At 41.2% G+C, this 23770-nt stretch overlaps 1 protein-coding gene and 1 long non-coding RNA gene across 3 annotated transcripts in view; one reads left to right on the top strand and one right to left on the bottom strand.

Moving 5' to 3' along the window:
• TENM3 (teneurin transmembrane protein 3) overlaps positions 1 to 8826 on the bottom strand; it is a 1264289-nt gene extending 1255463 nt beyond the window's left edge. The window contains exon 1 of one of the 2 annotated variants that reach the window (XM_081925878.1): positions 8732 to 8826. The gene's annotated coding sequence lies outside the window, so the exon portion shown is untranslated. Of the gene's footprint in view, positions 1 to 8112; positions 8438 to 8731 lie in introns of those variants that run through there. The other variant, XM_081925873.1, reaches the window with a different exon arrangement.
• Positions 8827 to 9591: 765 nt separating this feature from the next.
• LOC309378254 lies at positions 9592 to 15885 on the top strand. Its single transcript, XR_014171957.1, has 3 exons — positions 9592 to 9647; positions 11730 to 11843; positions 15809 to 15885. It is a non-coding gene; the product is annotated as an uncharacterized lncRNA (long non-coding RNA).
• Positions 15886 to 23770: the final 7885 nt, after the last annotated feature.

Genomic DNA, 23770 nt, shown 5'->3' with positions numbered 1-23770 from the left:
ATCTCTAAGTAGTGTAGAGAAAACTGAAGCAACAACAGATAACAAAAACCAAAAGTACAAAAATACAGTTACATATAATAATGTTACAATAATACAAAGTCACACACATATATATCTCAATTCATTTTCCTTCTGACACACCCTCCCATCTCAGTCTCTTGATTTTCATTCAGGGTCCAACAAACTCTCAGCTCATCCCCAAAAGTCTCACAACAAGAAGAGTTCCTGGAGACAGCAGACATCATCCTAGTCTCTCATTCTAGACTTGCTTTTTATGAGCAGGCCCAAGGTGGAAGGTACTCATTCAGCTACACTCTCCACACCTAGTTCCATGCAAAGTAGGCTTGTTGAGCTGTGAAGGGGGGGCTCCACTCACAGCTCTTTCTCCCCCCCCGTCTTCTCCTCTTAGAATCATAGAGTTGGAAGAGACCACAGGGGCCATCGAGTCCAACCCTCTGGAAACACCATCAGAGCACTCCTGACATATGGTTGTCAAGCCTCTGCTTAAAGACCTCCAAAGGAGGAGACTCCACCACTCTCCTTGGCAGCAAATTCCACTGTTGAACAGCTCTTACTGTCAGGAAGTTCTTCCTAATGTTTAGGTGGAACCTTCTTTCTTGTAGTTTGGAACCATTGCTCCGTGTCCGCTTCCCTGGAGCAGCAGAAAACAACCTTTTCCCCTCCTCTATGTGACATCCTTTTATATATTTGAACATGGCTATCATATCACCCCTTAACCTCCTCTTCTCCAGGCTAAACATGCCCAGCTCCCTTAGCCGTTCCTCATAAGGCATCGTTTCCAGGCCTTTGACCATTCTGGACATGTTCCAGTTTATCAGTGTCCTTCTTGAACTGTGGTGCCCAGAACTCTTACTCCAGCTGCCACTCTCCTCCCCACAGCAAAATAGCAGAGTGATAGATGTGGTAGTTGCTGTACTGTACATGAATGGTAAGGTTGCACTGGCCCTCACATAGGCAGTGCAGTCTTACCATTCATGTACAGTACAGCAGTGTTAATGCAGTTGAACTACCAGCCACTAATCTGGATATTATAGATTTGGAAAAGACTCAGAAAAGGCAGCCAAATCATCAAGACAATTGTGTAACTTCCCTGTGAGGCAAGGTTAGAACAATGGGGGCTTCTTAGTTTAGAGAAAAGGCAAGTGAGAGTGGACATAACAGAGTTCTGTAGAATTATGTATGGTGTGGAGAACATGGATAGGAAAAGGGTTGTCTCCCTCCATCATAATATTAGAACTTAGGGAATGAAGCTAAACGTTGAAATATACTTCGCACAGCACATAGTTAAACAACAGAGTTCACTCCCACTAGATGTGGTGTTGGCTACCAACTTGGATGATAACGCTATTTGTGACTACTAGTTGTGATGACTATGTTCTACCTCCACTTTGAATACCAATTGGTGGAAATCACAGATGCAGAGATTACTGTATTGCTTGCTGCTTGTAAGCTTTCCATGGATATTTGGTTGGACACTGTGATAACAGAAGTGCTGAACTAAATGAGTGTTTGGCCTGATCCAGCAAGACACTTTTTATATTCTTATCATTTGAAAATGCAAGAAAAATCCTAATGCATCATAGTTTGTGAATCAATGCACTAAGAAAATAATGGGAACCGAAGCAACTGCTAATATTTTGGCTTTGCATTTACAGCACTTCTATTTCTTAAAAAAAATTAAGCTGCATAATTTACATTCTGTAAGAAATCATTATCCTGTCATAACAGACTATTCTATTCACATTATCTCTTAATTAACACTGAAACATTTAAAAACCATTAGAATCCATCCTCAAGAGTTCTAGATTGTAAGAGTTCAAACCCAGCTGTCTTTAGGTAGCACACACATACTATTTTTATATAAAAATTTCAGCAGTAAAAGAATAAACTGAAGAGATAAATTGAAAAAGCTAGTTCATGGGCAACCTGTACAATGTCTTTAGCTACTCCTTGAGTAGCTGAGTACTCCCCCAGTCGCCTTTGACTGGACTTAACCGTCCAAGGGTCCTTTACCTTTTTTTACATTACTCCTTGAATTCAAAACTATTCCCCCTGTTAACAAATTCAAAATAATTTCCCGTGTTGTTTCAAGGTCAGTGAAAGGAATAAAGAAGGAACAGATAGGAAGGTGCAATCCAGTTCTAAAGCAATCTGTAATTTTCATCATTACGTTTGCTAATGAAGATAGTGAAAAGTTATTATCTTCAGAATCAACTCCTGAATAGATTTGCACAAATGTCAGTAAATTTTAACACAAACACGATTGTGTCAGTCCCTCATTTCTGAAAGACAGGTTACCAGTGATTATAAACTTTGCAATATAGTCAAAACATGTGCAAGCAATATCTGAAAACTACTCTAGTTGTCCATTCAGAAAGCTTCTATGTCAGGGGTGTTGGGGTCTTTTCCAGCCCAAGGACTACATTCCATTCTTCCCAACTTTCCATGGGCCACATGATGGGTGGGTCCAGAACAAAAAGTAGGCATGATCTGAAGGAAAAGTGAGCAGAATGAGGAATGAATCTTAGCTTTGTACAGCAGACTAGTTCTTCACAGTATCACATCCCTCTCTAGTCTCCATCCAGACAAGCAAAAAGTATAACCAGAGTTGAGGGATTTATTCAAGCCACGCAAAAATACCGTATTTTTCGCCCCATAGGACACACCGCCCTATAGGACGCACCTAGTTTTTTTGGGGGGGGAATAAAGGGGGAAAAATATTTCACCCCCGACCCCAGCCCCCTGAACAGCCTCCTATCCGCAAGCCTAGGGAGCCGCGCCGGTCTCCCCAGGTTTGCGGAGAGCTGCGTGAAGTCTGGGCACGCTCTTCAGTGCGCCCGAGGCTTCGGAATGCAGGCAGCTCTGCGCAACCTTTGGGAGCCCAGCGCGGCTTCCTGCCGGGCTCCCGAGGGTTGCGCGGAGCCCACGAGCGCAGGCAGCTCTGCGCAACCTTCCGGAGGTTTTGCGCACTGACCCCTCTCGCTCTCCAGGCTTCAGCGAAAGCCTGTATTCGCCCCATAGGACGCACACACATTTCCCCTTCATTTTTGGAGGGGGAAAAGTGCGTCCTATAGGGTGAAAAATACGGTACTCAAGAAAGGTGCAAAGCAGGCTGGTGAGGAAGTGCGACTCAGGAGGGTGTGTCGTCTGGAGAGGGCCAGCTAGAGAGGGTTGAGGTTCCCCATCCTTGCTTTATGCCCTATACCTATCTGTCCCTCCCTAAAAGTCTCCATTGATTTTCTGTCTTCCAAACCATAACACCAGCTTGATATAAAGTATGCAAAACTAGAACATATATGCATACTGTTCTTGTCTGCATAATTTATTCTAAGTGAAATCTCAATTGCCTGCAATCTCCATTTTAATTGTGTTCAAGTCAAAGTGCAATGTTTTAGTTTAGTGTCATAAATTGTATGATTTACATTAAGGCTACTTTTAAAAAGCTAAACATTGCTCAAAGTACACATAAAGAAGAAGAATTGTAGAAGGTTTTCATAATGCAACATTTTCAGCATAATTTTTGGCATAGAATTTGGATTTACATGTCGGACAATGATATTTGTCCTTAGCATGCCGTACAAAATTGTTGCATATTACTATTGGGCTATTTATAGTAGGCAATATTCAGTTGCCTCGATAAAAAAAGAATGCAATCAATCATGAACAATCGTACTTAAATTATGTTCCTTCTCTATCATTTACCTGGATAGAAAGTGTCTGACCAGGTTAAAGTGGCAGTTCTCCAGTTTATTTTGAGTATAGTTCAAGCTCACACATTCACCCTTAGACCTACCTTTGCTGCTGGAGTGCCCTGCCCACCTGAATCCTAGTTACTTCAGGATGTTACATCTCTGTCATGTTTTTTCTTTGCCTCCAGCTTCCCTTTAGCTCCCACTGTAGGTCTCAGAGTAGCATTGAGACAGTGCTAGTGTGAAATATCACTTTTGCTCCCCCGCAAATTAGACTTCCTAGGGATTTGCACAGTGAAGGCATATTATCATATGCATGCAGTCAGATTATCTTTAGGAAATCTCCAAGTCATTGGTTCTGTCTGGTTTCTATGGTCAACTACAGTGGATGCTCGGGTTGTGAATGTGATCTGTGCGGGATGCACGTTCAGAACCTGCAGTGGCACCTCTGTGCATGCGCGGGTTGCGATTCTGCGCTTCTGCGCATGCGCAACCCAAGAAACTTGGAAGTAACCCGTTCTGGTACTTCCAGGTTTCGGCAGGTCCGTAACCCGAAAAAATGCAACCTAAAGTATTTGTAACCCAAGGTATGACTGTACTTACAAAAACGAGTAACTGTTTTGGTCAAGACTATAAAGCCTTTCACCCTGCACATGAAAAGGAATGTTATTTTTTCAACTACGAGTTGGGTGGTGCATGAGGCCATACCAAAGCAGGAGTGAGCAATTATTCCTCACATTCTACATATGCATCTCTAAGAGCATGGGTGAAACACCTCAAGGAGGACATGTTATTCCTTGGTGTAAATTTTTGGAGCACTGTAACTAACCCTATGATCAGCAATGCTTCTGTTGCAGTGTGTTCCTATACTTCACATGTCTACCCAGAAGTAAGCCCTGTCAAATTCAGTGACTCTTATTTCCAATGCAGCCCCCTCCCCCACTACCTTCTTCTGGACCTTTATCAGAAACTATCACAATATTTGCTCCATATCAGTTAAGCAGAAGTATGTTGTTCACAAGCATCTCTAGAGTAAGGCAACCGAGGTTTGTAACAGAGCATAGTCCTCTAGCCTTTTAATCGAGAATAATCTAGATTCAACTAGGCTTTAATATCAATTGATTTAAAATGTACACTGCCGTAATCACTCAGACCAACACATTAAATATAATCTTTAGCTTATAGTAGGAAAATTAGGTGCTGTGATTTACTCACCAGGAGCTTCAGGAGCTTATGTGGGCTATCATCTTCAAATAAAAACAATAGTTCTCGTAATGCAAACAACAACCATTTTAAAAAATTGAAACATTTGTAGCCATAGTTCCCTCGTATTCAAGAGAAGGCAGTAAGTACTCAACATGCTGGATAATAACATGTGTATTTTCCATTTTCATCTTAGCACAGGCAATTCCATTTATGTAATAATGAACAGCAAATCACCCACTGTTAAAATCCAAGTTACATTATGTCAGATTGTCCTATATTCTAATAAAAAAATTGCTTATGCTATTATAGGTTTACTGTGTGGTCAAAGCAAACATCTAACATGAAGAATGAAACAGAACTACCATTAAAGATATGAAGATTGAGATTTTGGAGTTTAAAAAGTATATGTATTATTTTAGAATATTTACTGAAAGGCACCATTGTTAATTACATCTTGACTTACCTAGCAATGCCAACTTTTACTCCATTTGCTATAAATAAAGGAATGCAGCTTCTCCAGAACAAAGTTCAGAGCTACGTATGACATCTCCAAGCAATGACTTTTTACAATACTAGGTTTGACACTTCTCACAACCATCTCTGGCATGGTAGCCAATACTTGTGCCGGAGTCTAGACGACCAATACGTGGATCCAACTATGTTTAGTCCAAAAACAGAAATACACCTCTGAATGCATTGCATTTTGAAAAATCAGAGAAGCCAACACAAGCCAATGAAATCACCCACAAGAATATGCAACCCATTAGCTTCCTTTTGACTATCTCTCTGCATACAGCACTTAGGATGGAATATCTGTGCCCTTACAGATATTTGCTGGACTACAACTGCTGTTAACTCTAACCATTAACCATGCTAACTGGGCCTGGTGTGAGTTGGAGTCCAGCAATATCTGGAAGTCTATAGGTTTCACATTCCTGACCTAGAAGAAAGCATGAGCAACAACAAACACCTATAGGTGCCACAACAGCTGCAGCTTCCAGTGTACATGGAAAGGCATGGTGGTAGTTGAGTATAAACCCAAGGGGAAGTATTTCAATAAAGGAACAGAAATAAATATGTACCTGGAACATCTACTTTAACCAGATGGTAGAAGCTTTGCTTTTTCTTAAGAACTCTTGACTTAATTATCAACTTGACCCAAATAGGCAATTACTTTGAATGAAGCTGATTTAGATTTCAATGAGACCAAATATACTTAAATTAAATTGTTTTAAAACAGCTTTCTAGATCAGCTCTTGAACCACAATCTTGCTGCAACAAAAAGTAGACCAGTCTTAAAGACCAACAGATAAACAGACACCCTGCTGAAGTAGCTGCATCTAAGATGATCAAGAGGCGCTAACATCAGTGAGGACAGAATCTTCTGAATGCTTGAACATAGTTACATCTATACAACCAGACCCCCCAAATACCTCCCCCAAAAAACTTTTTTTAAAAAAAGGCATTTGCTTTAAGGTTATAAGACAATACACATCAAGCCTGAAAAAGAATCTATTTTAATAATGCATTATTCCCTCCAGCAGTCCTCAATGTAGTGTAGGGTTATGTTTTGCAAACACCTTTAAAACTTTGTTTTTGAATATCCCACTTCACTTTTGGATAAGTGAATACGGCATGTATATTAACACAAAAGGGTGACAAATAAAGTTTTAGAAGGCAAATAGAAAATTTAACAACAAAATGGGTTTCTTCTGCATTGCCCCTTCTACTACATATACTCATCAAGTAACAAAAATTAACCCACATTCCTCCCTAATAGTTAATGCCCAACTAAGAGGCACAATAAGCACTCGTTTATAGGAAATTATCAATATGGCTATCAAAGAGCATAATGCAGCCAAAGTTGTAAATTCTACTGTCCAGTGAAAATCAATGGAAAATTAAAGCACATGATTAAAATCAATAGTATACACAGGCACTAAACTTCACCTTGATCATGCTTTAAAACAGTTACAGTTCTGGAACCAGCTACATTATATTGTAGTCTATATTCAAGTGCAGACCAATTATAAAATCAAACTTTAACTTTTAGTCATAGAATATGTTTTGGTGGTGAGGAACTGCCAAAAAGGGTCTCTGGAGTTGCACCCACAGTGAATATTACAGATGCCAAATTGTATGAGGTATAACCTGCTGAATGCTGTCTTTACAGAGCTTATCTGAGCAACAGAACCACCAAAACTCATTCCCAACCATAAACATTTTCATGTCTTTAGTAATATTTTATTTTAAAAGTTCGCACTGCTGTAGCATAGCAACCAACACTTCTGTCATTGCTCATTCGCAATCAGGACAACTTCCATTGCAATACTGAATTAACCATTTAATGAGTATAATTACTTGAGACTATCTGCAGCAAACTGATACATTTTCCAATTATACCTGTCTAAATTGTAGACAGCCTTCTGTAGCTTCAACAGTTACAGCCATGTACTCACAAAGAGCTACCTTCCTAACTACAAACCATTTAGTCTTTCACTGTGCATTGCAAAAACAACCCACACACCCACAAATGGGAGCCATTAATACCAAAGAAATACACCTAAGGCAGAAAAAGCAGAACTACGAACTACATGCTACCAGCAATTTATTATAAACATCTTTTTAAAAGGAAAATAAAAAGATCCATCAATCACAAACTTTAGCAGCAGGCAAGCCCCCCTCCCCTTTTGGGGAAAGTATGCAATATAACCTTTTATTTAGCTATGATTAGAGAGCGGTCGTTTATTATAATGCAGAAACTGTACCAGTTTTCCATTGCTCCATCTGCTGGATGTCTGTACAACGCTAACAACTAACTCCCAGCACTGAGGAGGGGGGCGGGAATAAAACAATTCAGCAGGTGGCTTCAGCAATCTTTGGATACCTTGTGTCCAACTTATTACTAAATATTTACCTAGCATTTTAAAATTAAAGAAAAAAGGACTTGACATTTTCTGTAAAAACAGTCTCAGGGAAGCAGAGATTTCAGTTAGCATAATCTGCATAGAGAGCACTATAGAGGTAGAAGACACGCAGCCTTTTAATATAACCCAAAGCAAGCGAAATGATCTTTTAAAAATAACACATGTCTATTGGCAAGTTGTTGTTTTTTTACACGAGGCGCATCAAAACAAACCTTCAAAAACCGTTACAGGTTTTCAATACGATGCATTCAAAGCGAAAGTGTGTTTACCTAACGGCATTTTCTTTCAAATCCTGGATCCATGCAAGCCTGGAAAAAGGAGCCTTTTACTTAAAACTGCAGGATTTTCATCACTTGACTGCTGAGGTGTCTGTCAGGCAGTTGAGGGCTTGGGAGGCGAGGGCGGTGAAAGTTAAGGTACAAAATCGCCTCGCCTCCCGGGATCGAGAGGCAGCCAGCAAGGACAAACTTGGCCTCTCCTCCTGCAGCTTCAAAACTTGCTTACCTACCCAGCTCAACTCTTTCTACGGAGCAAAATAAGCGACGAGGAAAACCTGACGCCTCGAAGCCCCGTTATTGAAACGAGGCGTCTATATAATCGCGGGCTCGAGCGGCTCCTATAACGGAGGAGGGTCTTGGCTCCTCCTCGAGCCCCAACGCCCTCACCTCGGGCAGTCGCGCCCATCTGGGAAAGCGGGGCGGGGAGGGGGAAGGAGGAGGAGGAGGGGGGAAAGGGGGGGAGAGCTGTCACCGCCATGTGTGAGGCAAAGTTTGACACACAACCGGGAGGGGAGGAGGAAGGGAGGAGGGGGGCGGGAGGAAAGATAACACCAGCTCCGTCGTCCCGCGCGCCCTTCCACAACAGGCGAAGCCCGAAAGAGGAGCGTACCTGGGTGTCCTCGGTCCTCAGGGCAGGCAAAGTGACGCCCACCTTCGCGGAATGGCACCAGCAAGGCAGCGCGGCGGGAGCCACAACCACAGGGGCTGGCAGGTGGAGGCTGCCGGCGGCGGCGGCGAGCAACACGTTTGCGTCGAACTTCGCCGCGTCGGTCACGCCGAAGAGCAGCAGCAGCAGCAGCAGTAGTAAAGCCTGGCCAGCGTCGCCGTCCGATCCTATGGCTTTGCGCGAGCGCGCCCCCCTCCCCAAAGACGCGGCTCTCCTCAGGCTTGCTTATTGGCGCCAAGATTAGATTTTCCTCTCACACAGACAGTTCTTTCTCTCGCGCCCACCTCAGTCAGTCCCGCCAGCTTGCTCCGTGCTCGCCCGCAGCTTCGGTGGCCGGCGTCAGCTGCCCTTCCCCAGGGCGGGGAGGGCGAGGTGGGAAACCGAGGGGTAAAAAGGAAGCGACTGTGGTGGCGGCTAAGGAGCGAAAAGGCTCGGCCGCCGGCGGAGGACGAGCAGCGTGGCTTAGGCAGCAGCAGCAGCAGCTCCTTCCAGGTGCCTGTGAGGGGAGGGCAGCCGCTCTCGCAGCACCCGAGGGCTGAGCGGACAAGGCGAGACACGCGCGCAGTCTGCGGATGGAACCGGCGTGGAGCGAGCGGCTTCTACGGTCTGCCACAGCCTCCCAAGGCTGCTGGTTGCAGCTTCTCTTTTCCCTCCTCCTCCTCCTCCTCCTCCTAGCCGGCAAGCTCCAGGCTGCCGCTGGTCTTTGCCGCTTCCCTCATTAACCTCCTCAGGAAGAGCGCTCCCACCAGAACGCCCTTTAGTCGCGGAGGAGGCGAGTTTGCAATTGTTAATGGAGGGGTTTTAGTGCCGTGCCGGCAGGGGTTCTCTCGCGCTCCTCGCTCCCTCACGTGCCTTAAAGGTACACCACTGTCACTCCTCGGCTTGGCGCGTAACGCTCGTGAATGGGGCACATAAACCCTCGTCAGGAGCGGACGGGGAGGGGGCACGTTCTCTGTTTTGGCGTGAAGGAGCGCCGCTTGGAGAATGGCAATGAGGAAGGGGGCGGGGCTTCGGAGACGAGGCCAGCAGGTGTCAATGGAGTCAAGGGGAAAGAGGAACCTGTTCCAAAGGAGCCGGTGGAATGGCAAGGAGAGGGAGAAAAGGAGGTGGGAAGGGGAAGGGATGACTGATACTCGTGCAAACGGGTCGTGGTCAAGAACGGAGAAGCCTCGGTGGTGGAATGGCACTTCTCCTCTTACAGTAGTGGGGGCAGGGTGGCAGCACTGGCAGGCATCTGGTTTCGTTTAAGACAAGAGGCAGGCATAATGAGGGAACTGATGTAGTAATGGGGTAGACCAGATCATTTAAAAGAGTAAGTAGGCTGACAAAAAAAGATGTATGGGAGGAATGGCAATGGTGATTAAAAGGAAATAGAGTGTAGAACAAGGAGGAAAAAAGGAGCAAGTAGGAGATATTCAGCATAGAATGTCCACATCTGGTAGGTTGGTTCAAAGGCAAGATGGAAGGGGCTATGGAGAAGGGTTGGAGAAAGAGAGAAATGGAGCATACCATGGGGCTAGGAGAATGAAAAGTGGGGGCAGCGGAGTGTCATTTCACAGAATCATGAAAGAATGCATAACAGGAAGAGATTGCGGAAGGGACATGGGAGTACCTTAGCACCTTCCATGGTTACCTTAATCCCAGGTAACCATGGAAGGTGTTGCAGGCTTACTGAACCAGCTTTCTGTAAAAGAGCTCAGTCCTGAAATTTCTGAAGTAATAACAAATTTCATTTTCCTCACTTCTAAGCAATAATGACCAGTTCTTGGTTATCAAAAACAGCAGTAGCTGCAATCCTGAATGAACTTTACTGGGGAGTAAGTCCCTTTGAAAACAATGGGATTCAGTGTGCATGAGTAAACATACATAGGATTGGATTGTATAACAGTTGCATTGTGGCATGAAGTTTCATGGAACAGAGCCTACTGATAGATGCAAGAAATGCAATATTCATTGGGCAGATAATATATACAACTTTAGAGATATGAAACAGTAGGACCAAAAGTCTGTGAAATGCAAACGTCCAGGAGGTCTGTGGAATTTCTGTGCAAATTATGTGATATTTCTGTGCAAATTTCACTTATCTTGTATACATCTGGGCTTTGCAAAGAGGTATCACAAACCTAGTATTTCCATTTTTTCTTTGTACCCATATGTATATATTTGCCAAGAAGGCATACCCTCAGAAAGGACACCCAGGAATATTTGAGGCTGGCAGCTCACACTTCAGAAATTAAGCACAAAGAAACTAAAATCAATACATTTCAAAATGTGTTGTATATTAAGAAGGGCTCTAAACACAGTGGACACATTTTAAATGACTTGATTCAGCTTTATGCATATGTGACACAAAACAAACATAATTGGCAATCACCCTCCACACACAGACTTCTCTGGAAAGGCACTCTAAGATAACCTTAAAGAAAAAAAGAGAATAATTACCAGACAAGGACATCCAACAACAGCAACAAAAAGACTTCTATAATATGACTAATGTTCTTGTCTTCTGTTTCTTTGTGATACGTGTATACTAAAAATGAAACAAAATGTTAAGGTAGGGGGAAATGGGCTCGAAAAAGAGCTATAGTATACACTGAACAGCATATGCTGACTATTTTATACCCAAATTGTCAAACATGAATTTTAAATTTCTAGCTCTTGTTCCGATCCACTTCAACTAGGTGTTGCAAGACTTGCATAAAGGAAAATGAGAAAACTGAAGAAACAGTGCTTGAAGTGAGTCTGGGGACTGAGTCATCTGGAGGCACTGCAGAAGACAAAAGTCTTCCAGAATTGCAGTGCCCATTTGTTTGATAGGATTGGCAGAAAAGTGTACTTGGCTTTGGATGGAATTACATAATATGATGCACCTTGAGCTTGTGCTTTCATCTCTCTTCTCCAAGAATAAAGGTGGGTCTATCTTCCTTTTTTTTTTTCCTAGGAAAGAAGAGGAACAAGGACAAACTGCCTGTGCCTTCTGGCTGAAGTTTTTTTCACAGAGTTCGTGGAGAGAGGTATATATTCTGACAGTGATCAACAGGCACATTCTTCAAAGGTAATTTTATGCTCATTTTTACATGTAATTTTTCTTTAGAATCGAACTGTGAGCTTCTTTCTCTTCACATTCCCACTTTCGGGTCACTGTATGGTATTTGCTTTCCAATCTGGAGTTCTGACAGCTAACTGGTATTTGCAAACAAAATTCTAAACCTTGATGAAAAGTGTAAAGTGATCAAACAGGCATTTAGAAACATATAAACTGAAAAGACAGACAAAATACACAAATATTTATTTCCTATGCTAGCATATCTGGAAGGAAAGCATCATTATTAAAAGAAAAAAGAAAAACCTGAAACATTACCCTACCCATCACGCACATACAAAATTTAAGTCCTCCCCTCAAAATTATAATGTATAGATTTTTTTTTACTATTCTATTACTTTACAAATAAAGAAAACTCAAATTTAAGGGAAGATGTTAATGCAACTAGGCTGTACAACTACTGGCCTGTGATATATAGTTACATATGTAGTTTGTTTGCAAGTTGAAATCAAGAGAGATCTATGGCAGTGAATGGTTTGTCAAGGCTTTATGTTTCCTGCTGCTCATGTGAGCCACACAACAAACAGGATTTATTTCACTTCTGATTTGCAAAATGTGAAAATTGACCAGGGAACCATTTGCTGGATTTTCAGAGCCACTGAAGCCCAACTGCAGTAGCCTCAGTAAGTCTTACTGAGGCATTTCCTCAGTGCTGGTGCACATCTTTCAGCAACTCAGGAAGAGGGAAAACCCTTACCCTGTTGTTGCTTGAATAAAGATGCAAAAAGAAAGTGGAAAAACTGTCCCTATTTTTTCTTGTCTTAAATTATATTACCATTATTTATCAGTTGAGAAGTAAAAAACAAAAACCTTTTGACTTTTTTCCTCAAGCAGACATATACTCAAGATTATTATAGTGCAGGAATGGACTTTTTGCTCTCCCAAATGAGATTAGATAAGGAATCACTAGCCCCTGTGGGAGAACATTCAGCACATTTAGTACAACGTAACTGCAGCCACTTTTGTAACACTTCCAGACCAAAGAGATGGAATGCACAACCCACAAACATTTTTTCACAGCTATATTTTTCTGTTCTTGTGATACACAGATAAACGCTTAACAAATGTGCCTATGGATTAATATTAGTTTGGTAGCAACTGCTGCAGCATTATGAGATGCAGCACGGGAAATGTGAAGAATTATTTTATTCACATAGATTCACATTTCTCAACAGAGTACTAGATGATTCTCTGTGTTAGAACTTTGTAACCACTGTAGTCAAATAATAACAAACTGGAAAAGATAAGTGCATGTTTTCTTCTCCATGATAAAGCACATTCTCAAATACAAAAACAAATTTTCTCCCAAAGAGCAGATCAGTTATTGGCTTTGTTTTGAAGCATCTATTAAAGAAGGCATTCCAAATGAAAGCAGTTCATGGTCTTAACATCCTTAGAAATCACTTCTCAAAGGTGATCGCTGTACTTGTCAATCCTTGTGGTCACTGCCACTTAAGGACAAAAACCCCTTTTGATTCAGCCAGTTTTCTTCAGGCATGGAGAAGAACAGTAGGTAACAAAAGTGTGTCACATACTTCTTCTTTTAAAACCTATTTATGTTGTTTTTATTTAAATTAGTGAAATATTCATCTTTGAAGCTAATCCTATTAGACTTCAAGGTAAATTAGAGAAGAAAATGTCAGTGAAGTCTTCAGATTCTTATAATTACTGCTTATTGCATACTAACTTGACACCTACGTTTCCACATACCTTATGAAAGATACACTGATAAGAAAGAACAGACTTATTATATTTGCTGTAAGACAATACAAACACTAGGTTACCTTTTCTATATAGAATAAATCACTTCCAGCCAATAAGATAGGAACAAGAATGAAGAGCACAATCCAAACCCCTGGTCCACTATGCTGGAAGGAGATTTGGGTGAGGCAAAGTTGTCCCCCTGCTCAGCTCTGTCTGGGTTGCCTTTTTCACAAGCCAGTGGCAAGGAAGCTTCTGTCACCTCAGTACTCTGGAATGTGCCTGTCCAAACTGCAGGTGGTGGAAGCAGTATATCAAATCATTCACCGGCCAGAGAGTCAGCATAGCAAAAACAAAAGACATACCAGCCTTCCCCCAACTGCTGTTAAAATATATTTACCAGAGGCATAAAAGAAGCTGTATAGAGAGCCATTTTGCCCTTTAGGGTTGCAACACGATGGAAATTTAATTGGGACTAAGCGCCATTGAATGCTGTGGAAATTAATTCCACATAAATAAGTACAGTATGGGGTTGGGCTGCATGCAAGAGGCACAGAAGGAAGAAGAACAGGCTTTCCTAAAGGAGAAAGGAAAGTGGATAAGGAAGGTAAACTGCTCATGAAACAAACATGGAGCACTTGTAAGATTTTTTTAGGGAAACTGCATTTGCAAATTACACTAAGCCGTGTTTTATTTTCACCATGGAACAAATTGAGAGGCTTGGAAACATAATAAGAGGCCTGTTAGATCAGGTCAAAGGCCTACCTAGTCTAGCATTCTATTCTCAAAGTAGCCAACCAGATGCCTCTGAGAAGTGCACAAGCAGGACAAGAGCACAACAAGTTGCATTTAGAAGCATGGCATCTCCAATACTGGAGGCAGAGTACAGCCATCATGTCTAATAGCTATTGATAGCCTTATACTCCAAGGATTCCCCCCCCCCTAAATCCCTTTTAAAGCCATCCAAGTTGGTGGCTATTTAGTCCTCTTTTGAGGGAGTAAGTTCCTTATTTTAATTATGTGCAGTATGAAGACGTAGTTCCCTTTTATCTGGCATACATTTTCCCATGCTTAGCTTCATTGGATGATTCCAAGTTCTACTTTCATGAAAGAGGGACAAATACTCCACTTTTTATGCAACATGCATACTTTTATACACCTCTATGATGTTCTCTCCCCACCCACCTTCCTTGCCTTTCCCTCCCTAAACTTAAAAAGCGCAAAATGCTGTAACCTTTTGGGAGTTCCTTACATATTTTGATTGCTCTTTTCTTTTCCTTTTCCAGCTCCACAATATTCATTTTGAGATGCAACAATGAGAATGGGACACAGTATCCCAAGCATGGTCACACCATAGATTTGTATAGCAGCATTATGATTTCGACAGTTTCATTTCATTTCCATGCCAATTGCTTCCTCATTAATTGCAACCCCATTAACCTGGAAAATTTTGGGAGTTCTGCACTGTTATTTTTCTGCAGTTTGCATGGATCAGAGCATGCAGTAATATTTGGGGTAGTATTCTAGCAAACAGTTCTTTCCTACCATTTTCTTGGGTGACTCATGGGAGAACAGAACCATTCAGGTGCATAAAGAGGCATGACATGTTCAGTTGTGTACACTTACATGAATGGAATTCAGTGACATAGTGGTATCTCATTAGAAAAAGCCACAGTTCCATAATGCAGCAATGTGGTATGTCATTTTAGTGGGTGAAACTTAATTGACCTTGATGGCACTTTCCCTGATTTGCAGTACAGTGGTACCTCGGGTTAAGTACTTAATTCGTTCCGGAGGTCCGTACTTAACCTGAAACTGTTCTTAATCTGAGATACCACTTTAGCTAATGGGGCCTCCCGCTGCTGCCGCGCCGCCGGAGCACGATTTCTGTTCTCATCCTGAAGCAAAGTTCTTAACCTGAAGCACTATTTCTGGATTAGCGGAGTCTGTAACCTGAAGCGCATGTAACCTGAAGCGTATGTAACCCGAGGTACCACTGTATACATCCACTATAAGACTTTTGACCCTCTTCCTCTTCCTTTTCAACTTTTTACCATTCCCCTCATTTTTGATAAAGTATCATCTTTGGGAGTCAAATGTGATTGTGCTGAATTTCCTTGACAATTGTTCACTTACATGTATGTTGAATTTGATAGCACAGTGGTATTTGAAAGCACTGTTTCTGTTCATTCAACAAAACTTATATGTCACACTAGGTCCTGGACACCGCTATAGAATAAGTCCAGGGTCCCCTCACTTTGGATTGCTTCCAATACTTTTCACAGCACCGCAAAGACTCTCCTCCCTGAAAGAGAGGGGAGTGGTTGTGGGCGGGAGCCCGAACACCGCTCCTAGCAGGGGGCGTTGCCCCCTGCCTCCAGCTCACCTGGCTGGTGCTCACGCCCCCCCGGTGGCCGTCCAACCACGTGCCATGGGGGGGGCGTGTCCAGCAGCCTTTATGCTGCAGTGCCAGCCTCTCCTCGGCCTCACTTCTCTTTGTCATCCTGTGCGAGTCACCCACGCTCCACTCCCTTTTAGTTAGGGCTTAGGTCATTGGCCTTGCTATGGACCTTAGGTTGGTCGCCCCGGTTGCCCGGGGGGCCTGGTAGGAGTTTTTCCATTTGGCATTAGGCTTTTTGGTTTTTTCGCTTACCTCATAGCAATCGTCACAACTTTTTGGTGGTATTGGTGGGTAGGTTAGGCATTGGAATAATGTGTTGTGGTGTGTCGAAGTGCTAGGTGTGGCCATCGCCTATGCCTTCAATTTCTAGGGGTATTCCGTTAAAGGAAACTGGCGGTCGTGTATTCCGTCTGAAGCCTGCTTGGCGGGAGGCCATGGCACGACCCTCGGTGACATCAGGGGTGAGCCTATAGTTGGATTAGCATCAACAGGTGATGAACCCCTGGTGAATAAACCCACTTGTTTCGCGATCCAATGCCTAAGCCAATACCTTTTCATTGCTGTAATCAATAAAGTTGTGGCCTTTTCTAGCCCATTAACCTTATATCACGTGTCCCTGTGTCTTCATTTTACTTCGCGGGGGTCGGGTCCTCGAACCACAAGTATGGAAGGTGAGTTCATTTTGTATTTCAGTCTCCCCACCCCTTCACCCCCCACCGATATCGGCTTGCTCTGGAAATTGGTCAGATATTGTTCATTTTAATCACCTGAAATCCTTACTGAATTCAATGAATTCAACCTCTTTCCTCAGGTAAAGCAACTATATATTTTTTTCTCCTGGGAGTGTTGAGAAATTAGGGTTAAGAACACAAAGAGGTAAGAGCAGGTGGCTGGAGCAAAGAAAAATGGAAAAACCCCCACAAAGGACCCAAAAGAAAAAGAATAACAGAAGAAAAGATGAAGAGATGAAGAGAGTCAAAGCCAGGCTAAGTAAGGATCTGCTGGTTTCAAAATGCTGTGAATTGTGTTATTGAGTTGCTTGTAGTTGCCTCCTTCAATTTTTATTCATTTTCCAGTTCTTCTGTACTTAATAACCATATATTAAAATTCCAACATTAATTATTTTTAAGACTGAAACATCAAATAGAAAGGGTAAAAGAACTCTCTGAAATGTACCTTTATATTAGGTTTCTGTAGACTGAAGCATTTTGTATTTTCTTTTTAAAAAGCATTTTCTGCACCTGCCTCTATGTTACAATTATCCTTCCCCTTTGAAAGATTCATGGCTTTTGTAGCCTGCTGCATATTTTGTTAACCAACACTTAAAGCACTCGTTCTCATCCCTATTTACAATATGATGTCAACATGTTTAAACCTCATACCCTATGAGTGTGTGATTCTATAGAGACATTCCAGGAATGAAGTAATCAAATATGGTTATATCCCATCTTTATATGAATGGGCTTTTATTACAGAGGTAAATAACCCAAAATTTAGCCACTGTATTGGGTCTAGTATTGAAGCAGGTACAAAGTGCAGATAGCACAGTAAAGTCAGGTATTTTTGTATCCTTGCAGTGTCATTATTTTGATCTGAAGAACCCTGCCACCCACACCTTGCTTACAGTATTTCAGCAACCAGGTAAGGAAGAAATATGTGAAGGAAAAGCATACCCATCAAACTCAGAAGGAGGTGAATTTTCTGGAGTAGTCTCTGGACCTAAAGAAGGAAACAGCACTGCCATACTAAAAAAAATACAGGGCTCATGAGAACATCAGAAAAGCCATCAGTTGTCCAGCATCCTGTTCTCACAGTGGTCAGTGACACATGGCATGCCCATGAGCAGAACCTGAGAGCAAAAATACTCTGTCGCATGTGATTCCCAGCAACTGGTATTCAGAGGCATACTATTTCTGACAGTGGAAGTACAACATAGTCATTGTGGCTAGTAACCACTATTGGACAGCCTTGACAATCAAATGTATATGTATTTTATGTCTTATATTTTGTTTTCTATTTTTTATTGTACCTTGTCCAGAGTACTATGTCTTTAACCGTGCTGTATTACTGCTTTTAAAGGAAAGAGGATGTTTATGTCAGCCTTGTTGTGGTAGATTGCGGTTGAGGCTTCGCTTAGCAGGGTTTATGTATTGCAAAGGATTAATGGGCAGTCAGTGGGAGAGGTGTATAGTGGAACCACAGAGGTTTCAATCCCAGTGAGGAGAAAGAAATGCCTTTCCTTCTTGAAAAGGCAAAATACCTCGCTACAGGCTTCTCTGCATCCTCTCTTTCACTACACAGTTAATTCTGCTACTGCCTGGCAGTATTGCTACACATATAATTACAGCCATGCTAAAACTGACCTGTAGACTGCCAGCTCTTAGCAATTTATATTGTAACAAAAATTGATCCATTTAATTATTGCTTTCATTTCTGTGTTTTTATCCAGCTCTTAATATAAAAAACCTTATTTCCATTTCATATGATTGACACCCCAATCTTAAACTTATTCCTGGCTGTCATTTAGCAGGGAATTTTGTTATTATGTTGGCTTATTATTTACGGTCTTCTTCAGGGGTTTTTTTTTTAACTATGCAAGAATATGTAAAAGTGTATTTTTAAAAGTCTTCGAAGGATCCTACAAAATTACAACCGTAAAATATTTAAATAATGAAATATATTTTCCAACAGACATCATGTCCTGGTGCCATATCATCCAATCCTGAAATTATTTATTTATTGGGCTTTAACAGCAAATACCCTGCACTGAAAATAGGGCAGGTAATGCACTTTTTATCAGCATCTTCCCTCTTTAAAACTGGGAGAGCACCATTGCATAAGAAATGCAGAAGGAATGAAAGGGCAGTGATATTTGCTGAAGCCCAGAGTATTTCAGTTCAAACCTTAGTCTCCACAGTAAGCCATTTTTTGGTACCTAAGAGCTAAGGCCAGTAGAATACAAGGGCGGGAACATTAATCAAGAAGAAGAGTTTGGATTTGATATCCCGCCTTTCACTCCCTTTAAGGAGTCTCAAAGCGGTTATATTCTCCTTTCCCTTCCTCCCCCACAACAAACACTCTGTGAGGTGAGTGGGGCTGAGAGACTTCAAAGAAGTGTGACTAGCCCAAGGTCACCCAGCAGCTGCATGTGGAGGAGCGAAGACGCGAACCCGGTTCCCCAGATTATGAGACTACCGCTCTTAACCACTACACCACACTGGCTCTCAACAGTACTTCCTCCCCTGGTAGAACAAAGCTATTTGAGCTTGCTGGTCAGTTACCTCCATGTGTGGCTGATGTGAGTCATAGGACTGAACGGAGCAGGGAAGACCTTGATGGATTCAGCAGCTGGTTGTACCTATATAGGGACCCTGTCCATAGTTTGGCATTGCTTGTCTAACATTTTAGTTGAAGAGCTGGACCTTCCCCATATCTATGAAGGTAGGTGTGTATGTGGTTCTATCTTGTAGGACTGTAGCCATGGGCATCTGAAGAAAGAAAGCTTAGATTTACAGACAAATAATGGCTTGCTGCTATGGAGGTTCATAAATTTAGAACTTTTAAAGAACATAGAAAATATATATAATAACTTCTAGAGGACTCTAGAATTTATTTATAAAATCCTAACAATTGCCATCTATTGCACAATAGCCAGAGGCTTTGAAGGAATTCAGAGGAACGTTCTAATCTGTATTGCACTGTATTTCACTGGAGAAGTCTGAAATAACTTGCTATAACCCTGAATTTATTTCAGTGTTGTTTTTGTGTGGCTATTTGGTAACCGAAATACATACGGTAGAGTATCACATCTTATCTCCTTCAGATCCCCTGTCAGATATTTTATTTATTTTCTCTTAGCAGCTTAAATTCTCTCCAACAATATTGTCTTAACTTGTGCTGCTCTCTACCTATTTTACCTGAAGTCATAATGCTTCATCTGAGACATCCAAATTTGTTTCTACAGCAACCATTGTGATAAGAGAGAATAGATACTTCAAAAGTGAAGAAAGAGGCATGAAAACCTAACCTGCTAAGCAAATTCCCTGCTTCCACACAATAAGAAAAACACAACATATTGAAAAGAAGAGTTGTGACATGAGATTGGATTTCCAGATTTTTTTTAACCTCCTGACAAGCTATCAATGCTATTTCCTGATAAAATATTAAAGCCGAATAGTTTGATATATATTTCACTAGTTCATTCATTGCTGATATTTTCTGTGAGCCAGTGGACCATATACTTAGTCTCATACATATGGAGCATTATCTGAAGCTTCCCTTTGGAATATAGGTGCCTTCACTGTCCAAGAAACTGCTCCTAAAATGTGGGTCCACTTTGAGAACAGCATCCAACATGAGGCCAAAAATGTTGACCTTCTCCAAAAACATGTCAGCTGTTGTGCAGATATGAGGAACACCATGGTTAAGCACTGCATGTGTATGAAAAGCTATTAGATCTGAGTGGCTGCCTTTTGTGGTGACCCACTTAACTGCAGCTTGTCAGTGAAGAGTGCTGTCCACTCATGCTGACCATTGGATCCTTCTAGGCAGGAAGGAGTATAAAAGAGTTGTTTCTCCAAATGAAATTTGCTTGAGCAACAAAGTCTTCCTAGGCACTGGTATCTTCACTATTACTTGGTTCCAACTCCTGGTTTGTTCCTTTATCACACTTCTTGATTTGTCCTTCATTTAATATTTAAGAACATGAAAGGTAGATCAAGGCAGATAACAAAGGCAAAACAATAACTTAACACCTGAAAATATAAATTATAAGCCAACTAAAGCAACTGCAGAAATTAAATAAATACAACAGCAAAATCATGAAAACCAAAACAATAATTTACAACCTGAAATTCAAATTATGTTTCACTCTTCTTTATTTGGAGCCTCACTTTGTGTTCACATGTCATCATTTTCATGGCTGCATTTATTATGGCTATAAGCCTCAAAAGCCAGTGGTCCAGGCCTCCCTAGGTCTCTGAGAAGGCTTGGGTTCACAGCTTTCTGTGAATGAGACACAAAGGAGAGATAGAATTGAGTGTCTTCTATGTACAGTGGTACCTCCGGCTGCATACGCTTCAGGTTACAGTCTCCACTAACCCAGAAATAGTACCTCGGGTTAAGAACTTTGCTTCAGAATGAGAACAGAAATTGTGCTCCGGCGGCGTGGCAGCAGGAGGAGGCCCCATTAGCTACAGTTTCAGGTTAAGAACGGACCTCTGGAACAAATTAAGTACTTAACCCGAGGTACCACTGTATTGGTGACAGAACCTAAAACCCAGAATGTCCTACCCAAATAACTTTATATAGATAAACAGCATGGTGGCCATACTGGTCCTGAGGGACAGCATAGGCTCACTACCAAGGCATGGAATAGAACCGCCCACCCCAAATTGGTAACGCTATGGCCCCTAGTCCTATTACATGAGTCCCGCTCCTTGCCTTCTAGTTTGTTGTTTGATCTGAAGGGTCCTGACTACTGACTCACCTCAGTCTGCTATTGTATATGCAATCTGCACCGAATTTTGCTTAATTGGTTGCCATCAATTTGATTTTAATTTGTTTTTAATTAATTTTATAATGAATGTTTTTAGAATGTTGCATTATTTTGATTGTTGTTAGCCGCCCTGAGCCCAGCTTCGGCTGGGGAGGGCGGGATATAAATAATTTATTATTATTATTATTATTATTATTATTATTATTATTGACAGTGGATGACCATAGTTTGCACATACTCTTTTGTTTTCCTCCAGGACAGCTAAGAAGACGATTTTGGAAGCTTTGCCCTTTGTGGTTAGTAAACCCCATGGCACCTGAACTGGGGATTACAGTATAATACTAATGTATGGTTAGTTTCAACATACCAGCCATAGTCCATGGTTTGCTGTTGGATTGTTTTTCTAGGGAAGAAAATGCAGGCACTGTTGAACATACCTTGATCATAGGCAGGTTGGGCTATTGTTCTTTATTTGATCTTCATGTGATTTCAGTTCAGAGTTCTGGTTATCTCCTCTAAAGCCAATCATGATTTGGGAACATGGGAACTAGTTGCTGCTACATGATCCTACCTTCCTCTTAGGCCCTGCTTCACATCCTGCTACTCTTTATGTGTAGCTGGTGGGAATGCTGCAGAATCAAGCCCTCTTAGCTGCAGCATAAATAGCCCTTTCTGTTAAAGGCCACATACCAAATTTCTATTGTTAGTATTATTATTTGCTTTAAAAATAAAATTTCCTGAAAATAGACTCCGCTGTCAAAGAGTCTGCTTCTCTGTAAAGATTTGAGAGGTAATACAGGGTTAACAAACCACAATACAAGCTTTTGAACATGCACTTTGAAAAGTTAAATTCAACAAATTGGTTAGCTGACTTCTTTGAAGAAAAATAGCCCCTCACATTTTATGTGTTCCAGTATTGTTTAATATGCTATACATTGCTCATTCTTAGTCACAGTTCTGAAAAAAGAAAATACAGTAGTGCAATATTAAATGATTTCTGCTAAATTTCATTCCACCCCGATCAAATTTTGGACACTGTCATTAGTGTTCTGGAGCAGGATTTTGTTGTTATTTTTGTTTAGGTTGTTTTTGCACCTTGTAACCTTTCTTATAACCTTGGGCCTAAATAAGCTCATTAAAAATTAAATTGCTTATTATACCCTAGCATCAATTTCCACTTTGATCAGAAAGCACAATAGCTTTCTTGAGTAGATTTACCTATGAAATATTCTGGTAATGAGAAGAGATGAGACAAGTTTAACAATTTCAATGCCAAAGCAAAAACTACAGAAATATAAATGAAACAATTAAATATCTATGGAATAAATACTGTAGCACTAGTCATGAAAAATGGACTTTAATTTAAACAGGAGGTACTTAATTCATATTTCTTTGCATGTTAATAGCTACCGTTTCTTCATAAATTTCAAAAAATGAATTATGTACTTTATATTTTTGATCTGAACAATGAAATTAGTTTCATGTAATAAACAGCTTGTGTTATTATTTGACTGTTTTTCATACTTGTATTTTAATTGTTACCCAATATGTCCATGTGTACAGGTTCTACAATATTTTGGGCAAGCAATATTCATATATATGGTGACAATATTAGCAGAAAGTAAAATGCTTAGGTGACAGCTTGTTGACATTCACACAGTGACAGTTTGCACATGTCTACTCAAAAGTAAATCCTATTTTTTCCAATGGGATTCTCCCCCCCCCCCAGGTAAGGGTATATAGGATTTAAGGCATAGGCAGCAATTCTGTGCACACTTACTTTGGAATAAACACCAAAAACACAATGGACTGAATAAACATGTGTAAGATTACATTGCCATGTATTATTCTAGTTTAATTAGATCTGCTATACTAGTCAGAAAACTGCTATTCATGCCTTCCTCAAAAAAATTGTTGATGTTACCTCATTCTTTCTTGCTTTACTTGAAACACTTCAGATGTTATTCAAGCCAGGCATTCAGAATCTGGTGACATTGTTCAGAAAATGCGGAGCTACCAATTCAACAACAAAACCATTACCTCAGTAAAACTTCCAAATGAGTTATAATCTTCCTACTTGCCTATGTGCTTTTTAAAAGTCTATCCACACTCTGTTCTCAATGTATATATGGTCCACTCATACATTACACATAGAAACCCCATGCATTCATAACTTGCAATAGAGAACAACTGGCATTTGTCAAGGCAAGCCATGATGTCTTAATAGAGGTTTGCTTTGTGAATTGTAAAATTAGAGGAATACACCTTTGCTATCCCCCT

Source organism: Podarcis melisellensis (genome assembly GCF_964234715.1).
Source record: "Podarcis melisellensis genome assembly, chromosome: 9".
NCBI classification, from domain to species: Eukaryota; Metazoa; Chordata; class Lepidosauria; order Squamata; family Lacertidae; genus Podarcis; species Podarcis melisellensis.
The sequence above is the reverse complement of the archived record's forward strand: the minus strand, read 5'-3'. Positions and strand labels throughout refer to the sequence as shown.